Genomic DNA, 12,037 nt, shown 5'->3' on the forward strand with positions numbered 1-12,037 from the left:
AGTTTCTTCTAGCCTGCTCAGTGTTGGGAGACATGCAGTTTGGCTTCCTCTATGCTTCTTCCTCAAACCGATCCCCTTCAAGACAACAAGCAGTGATGGACTTGATCTCCCCAGCTCCATAATCTAAACTGGAACGGTAGCGTGAGGCATGCACAGGTTTTGCATTGCTTTTCGAAAGCTGTCAGTGCTTCTCACAGATGACAGTGCTTCTCGCAGCAGCGCCAACTGATTCTGGGTTTCAGACAGGGTTCCTGTTCCCTGACAAACAGGTTTCATTTTTCAGAAAAGGCAAGCTGAGTTTTGTGCAAGAGGTTTTTTTCTGAAGAGAGGAGAAGACATGGATACATGCAGCCCAAGGTTTCCACCAGGAGCCAAATATGCACAGCTGAAGTGGCAGCATTGGTCCCACACAGCTAAGAAAATGCAAAATGCTCCTGAGTGATTTCTAAAATCAGCGTATTTTGATTTTGTTGATTATCTGCACTTCTTTTCTTAATCTCCAGCTTTGTAAGAAGTGGGAAGTCCATTGTGTTGCTATCCAGATTACCTAATATAGCTTTCCTTGGCTCAGCAACTAGTCACTTAGGCCACTGCAAGTTCAATAAGGGATCAGAGGCAGCAGCCAGTTGAATTCTCCAAACGCTTTTGTTGGAACAAAATTGCAAACCTTTATCTCACTAGAAGGATTTACAGATTACACATGACACTGATAAATAAGAGTATCAGTTTAACGTCTGACAGGTCGCCTCTCAGAGGACTAAAACCTGTGTTTGCAGAGGGATAGAGATGGTTATCAAATGATCATTCCTGTCTCTTTCTTTTATGAAAAATGCCTATTTTGTGGCCAAGTGGTACAAAAGCAAAATAATTTGGGAGAGTTATTTTAAGGCCAAAACCAAGTTCTCAGAAAATCTGTCTCCCAGTCTTCCAGTATGTACAAGGTTGTTATAAAGAGGATTATGATCAACTGCTCATCATGTCCATCAGAAGAAGGACAAGAAGAAATCAGCTTAAACTGAAATAAAGAAGATTTAGGCTAGGCAATAGGGAAAACTTCCTAATGACGGCAGTCGTGCAGCACCGGAAGACATAACCCAAGGATGTTTTGTTCATCTTTTCAAAGAGGAGATTATGGAAACATCCAGCACTGATGGTTCAGAAATGCTCACCCCTGTCTCAGCGCATGAGGCAGCAGGGGTTGGGAGGGTGTCCCTTCCAGCTGTGAATTCCTGTGACTTTGTGATGCACTAATCTAATGCAGTGAGAGGCTTTTCAGGTAGCCTAGAGTTGCTGAGGGATTCGTGGAGGCATAATTAAGTCCTTCGGGCATTTTGCCCTCTTAAGCATCCTAAAATTTCACCTGATGGACCTCTTCAGTAAAAAGTGCCATCCCTGCATGCATGCAATTATCTGTCCAGGATGTTGTAGATCTGTGTGTCACCTCATCTCTGGTGGCGCAACAAAGGGGACAGGACTCAGGTGCCTGAACAGGGAGGGTCCAGTGCCCTTGGGACACCTCAGGATATCCAAGCCATCCATATAGGGTTTTACGTCGTCTCTACCAGCTATTTATGGATGACTTGGACACTGTAGGGTGTTCTACATGGGACGGGGTGCCTCTGTTTAGACAACCGAACCACAGCCTCCAGAGATCCAGCTTGTGTCTACAGCTGGGAGTCTCACCCTCACCTCTATACAGCTCCCATTTGAAAACACGCAACCAACTCCCAACCTGTCATCTTCCCAAATGCAAAACTGCTGACCCTGAAATGTTTTTTAAAAAGGAGGTTGGGTTGTTTTTCCAAATATCACCATAGTTACTCAAACCTCCTGTAAATAATCTGCAGCAAAAGAAAGCAAACATTGCACCCCGAGGAGTCTTTCAGCTGGGAGAGGAATCATGGCCAGAATGACCACATTCCACATGGAACGATGCCCCTTTCCCTTCCCTGGGACCTCGTATTGATATGATATGATCTGAAAGGCAGATATTTTCTGTGCTCAGCTCTTGCTGGCAGCTTGGCCGTGCAAAAATCTTCATGCATTAAATTACCAGTGCCACCATAGCAATCCTCACCATGGCTGACCAAGCCTTGGAAACGTAGAAAACTGCGGCCAGCAGTAGCACAGGACAAAAGCGACCTGTTTTTCTTGATAATGGGCTGACATATGCTATGCGTGACTTGTCACTTGATGTGCAGACTGTAAAGTTGTGATTAGACAATCTCCCCTCACTTTCGTGTTCTCACCTAAGAGAGAAACTTGACAAAAAAATGGAAAATGTGATTGCAAAGCTATATAAATTAGCAGAGGGATCCCAGAATCTGTTAGCTCCTGAATTTATTTAGAATGATTTTTTTTTAACTGCCTAATTTCAGTTTGATGGGTCCCTTTGAGAGCTAAGCAGGTCATGTAGCTAAACTAAGCAAGAGCTTGTCTTCTTTATGAACTGCTTCTGAGTCATGTTTGTACTCAACAGGAACAGTGTCATGCATTAATTGAGTCTCACTGGTTTAATTTCCAATTGACAAGTAAATAGCTCCGGTACTTAAAAAATTACACAACAGAAAAAACTCTCAGTAATACTCTCAGTGACAGTCTTCCCAGGTACATTTTTTTTTCTTTCCAGATCAACACAAACTGCAAATGCAGTTGATATTGCATCATTCTGTTTCAATGGATGTTATTACAGTTCATTGTATTAATCTGATTATCCTGAATTTTGGCTCTTATTTACAGTTAAATTAACTTTACTTATTTAATACAGCTGCATGTTTAACACTTAATAAAACTGCTGTTCATTTCAGTGAATCTGATTTTGTTCCAAAGAGAAATTCATGAAATCTGCCAAACTGCTGGGTGAGGAATCCAGAAGAAAAGCGGTACGGACACAGTTTAAGGGTCAGCCTTTCCCAGCTGTTTACAGATACAGAAGAGAATTTAGGCCTCTTGATCTCTCCATGGGAAACAAGAAAGTGGGAGTGCTTATTTTCCTGACTACAAAGATTACAGAGAAAGCAGCCTCTCCTTTCGCCGGTTTTGAGATCATGCCAGGGTGAAGGAATCCCGGTGGAGGAAGACAGGAGGTAAAGGCGGATTGTGGCTGGGATCTTCTGTGTATAGGTGTCAACCCATCACCCTAGCTGGTGACGGTGCAACCCATCACCAGCCCAGGCTGCTTTTGCCTCAGTTGCATACTTGCTTCTTGTTGGGACACTCTCAGTACAGGGGAAACGTGTGAGATGGCAGTAGCTTGAGCGCAGCATTTTGTCAGAAGCATGGTTGGTGCTTCAGGAACAAAAGTACGTGCAGAGGAACCACCTCTCAGTTGTGTTTAGCTGTTGAGGGCTGTGGGCTGACAGAGAAAGTCTGCTGTCTCCACCACCCCATCCCCTGCCCACCATGCAGCTGGGAGAAGACCAAAGGGCAGTGGTACACACAGCTGCACCTGGAATACCGAGGGCACAGCACAAATTAACGCCTTGCTAGCAACCATGAGGTCCCATCTGTGCATACACCCAGCTGGCTGTTACTTTATTTCTATATGGCAATCTAGGAAAAAGACTTAGTTGATATGCATTTATTTATATCCTTGGGATAGGAGTATCACTGACTCCTATGAATAAAGTCGAACTATTTGAATAAAATGGAAAGTGGCAATGGTCACAATATACAGATTGCTGCTTCTTGACATTTGCCTGTCCCCTTGAGACAGCTAATGAAGAGAGAAGGCTTTGGAGGGATCTAGCAGTCACCTTCCCACACCCACAGAGAGGTCACTGAGATGGAGGAGACGGGCTCTTCACAGGGGTGCGTGGCAGGATGGAGAGAGACAATAGGCATATATTGAAACAAGAGAGGTTCGGACTGGATATAAGGAGGAACTTTTTCCCTATGAGGACAAGCTTGAAGCAGAGCAGGTTGCCAGAGAGGTGGTGCAGGCTCCATCATTGGGGGTTTCCAAGTCCTGTCTTTCACAAGCCATAAGCCACATGGGTTGATCTCAGAGCTGATCCTGCTCTGAGACACCCAAGGCCCCTTCCAACCCGAGTTATCCTGTGATCCTATGATTACTTTAACACCTGCTGTTGGCAATGCATCTCCCACAGGTGGGATCAGCCTCACTGGAGCTTTGCTTCCCAACCCCCCTCTCTGCTGCTATCTTACCCCCAGAGAAAACAAGTTATCTTCTGGCCAAGGGTACTTGGTGGTGTGTCACCATGGGTTGGCTGTTGCAAGGTTGCTTGCAGCTTCTGGGTGAGCAGTAGCTCACTTAGAACAAGATATGGGAGAAGATGTGACAGGGGAAAAACATGTGGCAGGCTAAATTTGAGCCTTGTAACTTCAACACGGTAATTTCCTCCTTTGGTAAAACACACAAATGTGTTTCTCCTTCTGTGCTACGTGCCATGTTGTGGGGCACATTTTGCAGGTCATCTGTGGTGGTAATTCCCTCATGTCATAGAGTTGCACAACTGAGCATACAGTAGAACTGCTTTTGCAAAATAATGGAACTGATTATTGGCAAAAATGCCTTTGATTAGGGATATTGCTCATTGACTTCACAGTACCAATGACAGAGTCTTGATGCCATTTAGGAATACATAACATTAATCTTAAATTGACTATGTTGTCAAACCTTGTTTTCCTTGACCAGCAGATGACAAAAAAATAATAGGTTCCTAAGAAACTGTAAGTCAAAGTATTTTGCTTCACACAGAACACATATTTTTATTTACTAATCTGTATGAATTGCATTCTTGTAAATTACTCAAAACTGCCCAGTATCTGGGCTGATCACCATAGCTTAGCTGTGATGACAACCAAGCACCACAAATTTTTACATTTTCAAATCTATGACTATGATGAATCAGGCATAGAACACAGTTAATATGTTCCTACTTTATTAAAGAAGAAGGCAGTATAGGTATTAGAAAGATGGCCTCTCTCCCCTCTTCTTCAAACCAAATAGAAAAAAAAAAAGTCCAGGAGAGAATATTCTGCTGCATCTCAAAGTCCCTTTTGTGTTGTCTGTCCAGCCAGCGTGGACCAGAAATGGTGCTGAATTTTCTCTGTATCCGTGTAATAATAGTACATTTGCCCAGAGACTGCCTCCTTGATCAGAAAAACAGTCCATCTTGTCCAGAATCTATACTGCTTCCTAAACGAGAACGGGTCCTCTAAATAATCCTCTGTATACCCATAACTAAAACCCGTATTGCTGTACAGAGGGATTTAGATCACAACTACACAAGAAGCTTTAATCCTGGCATCTCCTATCTTTGTAACCAAAATGTTTTTTCAGTCTTTTTTTTCGATCCTGTATTGATATTAATATCCCAAAGAACTGTGTAACTTGATGAGTGGTATCTGCAGTACCTCTTTGTGATCTATAAAAGAGGTGCAACATGTGAAGCATCTGGGGGAGCAACATCTGAAGGTGACACAAAGTTATTTAGGTTAGGCTGAGCCAATGGATAGAAAAGAATTCTCAAAAGTTTTGTCCAGCCTGAGCATGTGGGCAGTGGGATGATAAAGCTGTTGGTGCTCATTAACGCAAAATCATGTCCAGTGGATGGAGTAGCCTGAAGCACTCTGCTGCACAGTGCTCGGTCCTAAATCACAGACGACAAAGTCAGGGAAAGACTGTGATGACATTCACCTGGAAGCTCAGTGTAAACCAGTAGTCAAATCACAAGAAAGATGTTGGGGTACATAAGGAACGGGACAGAAAATATACCCAATATTATGACATTACTGTGTCGTTAAGGTTTAGTTATTTACCTTGAATACTGCATTTGGTTCTGTACAGCCTAATGCTCTACAGAGACCTACTCCGAAGAGCTAATTTAGTTTAAGGAGCTTACTCTCCCTAAGATCCCTCTGCAGACAAGGGATAGCTTTTGGCTCTCTCCTAGGAGGCATTTCAAGCATCTCGCGGTAGGTTACTGTTCTCCACCATCCTTCAGAATAACCTGTTTTTCTCCATTAAAACAGAGGCTAATGTTAGCCCTTTCTCTATCAAGACACACAGAAATGTAAGGCACAGTTAATGAAAATTGTTAGGGAAGTTGGGAAAAAACAAATTAAGATTGAGGAAGCTGTTTGGTTTACCTAGGGAGCATTCAGAAGAATACAAGCTAAGGAAGTCAAGAGCAGGTAGACCTAGCACTTCTCCCAACTTTTTCATAATAAGACAGCAAAACCCACCAGTGACACTGAGAGGCAGCGGATGAGAGAGGGAGGTTGTTCCACTCAATGGGGAGATGAAGCTCCATTGCCTCGAGAGCTTTGCAGGATTAAAAAAAAGTCATCCACTCCACAACTGACAAGATTACCAACAGTTATGCCAGCATGGGCTAAAACGTTAGCAGCCTCAGGGTTTGGGTAGCTGTGCTTCAGATTATGACTTCGCGTCTAAATGTAGAAGCTGGATTCTCATATTTGCCCTTCTTCCTCCAACGAGCAGTTTATTCACTGGTTACCCGCTCACACGGCTTCTGCGTTTCTCCCTGAGAATCTGGCACAGCTGCCCCTGGAGAAAAAATATCCCACCCGCTGGATCGGCCTTGTGGTCTCCTCAGCCATTTCCGAGCAAGTGTACATTTTCTAGCTGTGCAGAAGGAAAAGAGCCCACAGGGACAAGCCTGAACGAGCACCTCAGAGCAAACGATAAGCCAGATTGCCGTGAGTGAAATGCCACCTGTTCCCTCACCTTTCCAGTGGGGTTCCTGCTGGGCCATTACCGCAGATACACTTCGTCATACCCTGGGTGAAAAACAGTGCTGAAAGAGACTACGCAAACTCATCTACAACATCCCACTGACCCTGGGGTGGATCAGCTGTACCTAAGCCATACCTAGCGGAAATCTATCTAACCTGTTGTTACAAGCCCTGGAAGATGAGGATGCTCTGCCCAGCAGGGGCATGACGCTCTTCTTCGCCATCCTCACCACTAAAGCATTTTTCTCTTGTAAGTGGATTGCTTTTTGTCTTGTCTTATCCACTCCAGCCATTAAACACAGATAAAGAATCACAGCTCCAGAGATGTATTTTGAACGTTGAGCTTCCTTACATGCAGCACTTTTCCCCGCGTTTAGTGCTCTCTGTAAGGCATTGGCCCGAGCATCCAGGATGCAGAAGCACAGCGAGACGCTGTCAGCACTGGGAAGGCCGGCTCCCTCTTACCTGCAAGGCTTTTGGGGTCGTCCCCTTTTCCTGCCATTCAGCTCAGAAGCACAGGGTGCTCAGAGCTATGCAGCAAATGGCCCCACCAGCCTTCAAGCACCCCCTGTGTCCTCCCTTCTCTTCTTAAAAAGGGCCACAACCGCTCTCAGCTGCAAGAACGCACCCACCGCTCACATCTCTCTCTCTGCCAGCTCCTTTCAGCTTGGGTGCTCCCTGCATTTTACAGCTATTACAGACCACAGAGTCCTCAGCGTAGGCAGCTGCATAAGCACCGGTAGCAGGAACCAGAGGGGAATCGCACATTTTTCCTCTGTTTGAAAGCCCCCTCCTAGCGTATTCGTGGTCGGCCTGGCCAGGTTCCCCCTGACCCCCAGCACACACACATACACACACACACAACTTTGTGTGCGGCCCATATTGTTCCTCTTGTACCTACAATGCCTGTTTGCCTGTCACAAAAGGTAATCTGGTGGATTTGGAAAAAGGCAAATCATATCAAGCTGCATCTCATTTTTAAATTCCATGGAGTTATAAATCACCTTATTATTTGTTTTAGTCTTTTTGCAGGTGTTACAGGGATGGTGATTATTTCTAATTCCCTGGCTCCACAATTCCCTGCTCCTACTTTTGACAGAAGCACTCTGTTTGTCCTCTTCTAGTCTTCTTCAAAAAGGGCACTAAGCTCTCTGAGCCTTTCAGCATCATCTGCCAATTTTCCTACCCATAGAGTAATTCTTCCCTTGGTTTCCCTTTTTGTTATTATAAAAAATGCCCTTAAAAAGCCTTATTAGTATAAGCAAAGAATAGAAGTGTTTTATTTTGTGCCTTAGACTTTCTGATTTTGTCTCTGTATGCTCATGCTGAGGTTTTTTTAACATTCATTTTTAGATATTTGACCTAGTTTCTATGTTCTGTACACTCTCTTCTTGCACTTGAGATCATTGAAGAGCTTGTGATTTCACAGATATCTCCTACTGCATTTTCTATCCTTTCTACACGCTTGGATATTTTGTGATTCTGCTCCTACTGTCTTTTGTTTATTTATTTTTTGTTTAAATGACCCATCAGCTCTTTCTGGAGCTCTTTTCTTCCACAGAACTGATTCTCAGAGGAATTTACCTGCTAATATCCTTTGTGTTCATTAAAGTCTGCTGCCTTCAAGTCCTTTGCCTTCAGGTTTATGTTATCCTTCCTTCGTTCCCTGAGGTTTATAAATCCTATGACTCTCTCACCAACATTGTCCTCCACCTTCACACTCCTCAGTGGTTCCTCTCACGTGGTAGGAACTGACTGCAGGATTGCCACCTGGGAAACTGCTTTCTGTACTGCTGCATGACAAAATGCCGGTGACACACTCACTGAGCAGGCTGTGCCCTAGTTTAGTACGTTCTTCATAACTGTTGGAGTAGTTAAAGACACCACCCCACCCGCCCCAAAACCAATCAGCCCTATTTTTTTTAAATGATTCTGCTAGCTGTTCACAAAAGAGCCCCATATATCTGAGTTTCTTAGGGGAGAGGAGACGAGTGTAATGGACGTGATTTTTTACCCCACTATCTCCTGCTACTATTTAGAGACCCGGTCCATTGCGCTCTACACATTTTGTCTGAGAAGAAATGTATGTATCTGCTTTTCCCTCGCCAGTTCCTATTTCTCCAGTTCACTGCTTTCCATTTCTTCCTCGTGTATACAGTCTCATGGAGACTCTGTAGAGCATCCAAACGGGAGGGGAGGGCAGAGCTCTGGCAGTGGCTGAACCTTCTGTGCTTGCGAGACGTGACAGTTGCACAGAGAAGCGCCTCTTCGCAGGCAAGACCTCTAAAGGAGATTACTTCATCCTTCCAAAAAGTCACATAAATTAGGCAGTAAGATTTTGCCCAACCCAGCAGCCATGACTTGACTATCAGGACCGCTTTATTCCCCATTTCCTTCATAGGCAGCCTTTCTTCTTCAACATAGACAGTTAAAAATTTGGTGCTGAGGCCAAGCTGGATCACTAAGTTTAGTCTGATTTGATCTTGTCCTCTTCATTATGAACTGAGCCTACAATCTGAAACAGAAACATCATAGCTACATTAAATACCAATAAAATTACGTGCAAATACAAAGATTAACTCATTCCATCTTGACTTTTTGCTGGATCCTGTCTTCCTCATCCACATAAAAATTATTCAGCCACAAAAGGCCCTTGAGCATAACATGACATTTACAGCATCTCTGAGTATTCCTTGTTTATTTCTCATAAATTTCCTTTGGTAATAACTTAGTCACTCAGCAACACTCTACAGTACACACATGCATTACATGATTATCTCATATTTTATACAACACATGTTAAAGTAATTAATTTTCCCAGGCAAATGTCATACCATTTAGTTCATTGTTAGGAGCCAAATATTTGTGCAACCGTTTGTCACAAATATATGCATAACCACAGAACACTTCAGCTCCATGGTATTTATTAAGTGTAATTTAAAGTGACACTGTCGAGGTTGTTAAAGTCTCAACTTTCACATTAGTTTTTGTTCCACTTGAAATTCCTTTAAGGATTCAACCTCAATTCATTCATTTATTTGTTAACTATCCCTGCTCCAGCATTTAGCACACAAAAATAAATAGGGCCTCACTGTGGTGTGGAATGTGCTAGCGACCAGCTAATTTCATGCCCTAGCATGACAGAAGGGTTTCATCTCTCATTTAAACCTTCTTTATCCTTTTCATTGACAAGATCTGGAGTTTGCCCCATCTTTGTGGTAGAACCATATCAAATCAGAATAGGTACCTTCTTCACAAAAAGAACTGAGTTTAATCAGAAGTTCAACTGAACTTCAAGTTAAGACATTTCTTTCTGTGCTAACACGGGTGACCTCCAAACAAACAGACAAAACCCCATCAGGACAGCGGCTCTAATTTCAACAGATGGAAGACAAGTTAGCCATGCAGCATCAGTACCGGTTGCCCTGAAAAATACATTTTAAGGGCACAAAACCACCTCTGATAGATAGCAAACTCCCATCGCCTAAATTAGGTCTTACCTATATTCCTCACACGCTGATGCAAAAGCCCTTCCAAGTACATTTAGAGAGAGGAAGAGCAGCAGTGGAGCTGTGCAGTAAGAAATTGTGCTCAGAGACTCGACAGGCTGAACCAGACGGCTCCACTCAAGCTAACAGCCCAATAAATCCTATTCCCCGCAGACCACTTATTCTTCAGCATGTTCAATCAACAGGTTTGGAAAGGGGGACCTGACACTTTTCTCACTTATTTTGGCCTTCAATGAGAAAAGCAGCAGTGAAGAAAAGAAGCAGAACCAAAAGCAGTCCAAGTGGGAATAAGTGGTCGGAGGAAGCACAAACCCCAGAAAGCAGAAAGACAGGACAAAGAAATACTGAGCAGACACAGCAGAGCCACAGCAGAGATGAGAGTGACTGGAACAGTGCAGCACCTTGGTGAGACTTCTTTTAGGTTATTGTGAACAGCTACCTTCTTTCAAGGAAGACGCAGTTAGACTGGAACAGCCAGACAGAAAAGCAGGCCTGGGTGTTCAGAAGAAAGATGAACTACCACACAAGTGGAGTGCCAAAAAGTCTGGTTCGCTGAACTTGGCGAAAAGCTGAAAGGAGATGAGATTGCTATCTGCCATTACGTAAGGAGCAGGCATCGAACGGCAAAAAAAAGAGACACATTATTCAAAGGACAATGCCAAAACAAGGATGAAAAGGATATGTTTCCCATGAATGCCTTTAGGCTGGAAGTTAGAATAAAATCCTAATCAGCAAAGGGATTAGGTTTGGGGTAAACCTCAGTTCCTAACTTATTCATAATTGACTGATTTCAGTCAGTTTTGAGAAGCTGCTATTGACCAAGACTTTTGATCCGTACAGATGACCTCACTGTCATTAAGACAGAGCTTGATTAATTTAAGAAACAATTTCTGATGTGGTGCCTGCAATTGCCAAAGTCTTGGTCTCTGTGATGGAGGGGATTACTGTCACTCCCATTCTGCTATTATTCTGGCAGACTTCTCCAGCTTTGGGACCACTGCTTGGAAACCCAAAATGTACTTGCCGCTTTGATATCTTACACTGCCTTATTTTTTTTCTGTGGACAATGCGCTATCATATTTGAGGCAGAAGGGATGAGTTCTCAAAGCAGCTTTGATCTGTCCTATACCTCAAAGCAGCCTGCAAGAATAGCTTGAAAGCTTTTTATTTAAAATAAGTGGCATTTCCTCCCCTCTCATTTTAATTGAAATGGATGCTGAATGCAGGGCAAATTGTATTGTAAGCTTGATTGCAGAAAGCAAGTATACTTCTAAACCAGCCTTGATCAATAGCAGTTTCTGGTAATTGTAATCTATCTATCTATTTATTGCCATGGGAATTTTAAAAATTGTTGGGTTTTTTTTTGCTTGTTTTTTGTTGTTGTTTTATCCATCGGCTGAAAAGATTAAGCTGGAAAATGGAGGACAGGAGGAGAGGGAGGAATTGATCAGTCATGCAGCCTCAACCGATGGCGTATCCTCAAGGCAACTTGCAAGACTTGGAGAAATGCCGACAGAATTTTCTTAGGCAGAAGGAAGCAGACTGGTAAGTCAGGCTGAACAGAGCCAGGGCTGGGGGTTTTTGAGTGTCTTGCGGTGCCTCTTTGGCTGGATGGGAGAGCTTTGACAATGGGCATAGAGATTCAGGCTACAGGCAAGTTGCACCACTGGTGGAAAGAAGGAAAGATGTGTATTGACACTTCTGCTGAGCCAACCCCCTCGTTTTTGCCAGCAAGGCAGCGTGAGAGCAAAAAGAGGAAAGTCAGGAAATGTTCATGACGTGGATGGATTCAGATTCAGTCCCAC

This window comes from Vanellus vanellus (assembly GCF_965231255.1).
Source record: "Vanellus vanellus genome assembly, chromosome: 1".
Classification (NCBI taxonomy): domain Eukaryota; kingdom Metazoa; phylum Chordata; class Aves; order Charadriiformes; family Charadriidae; genus Vanellus; species Vanellus vanellus.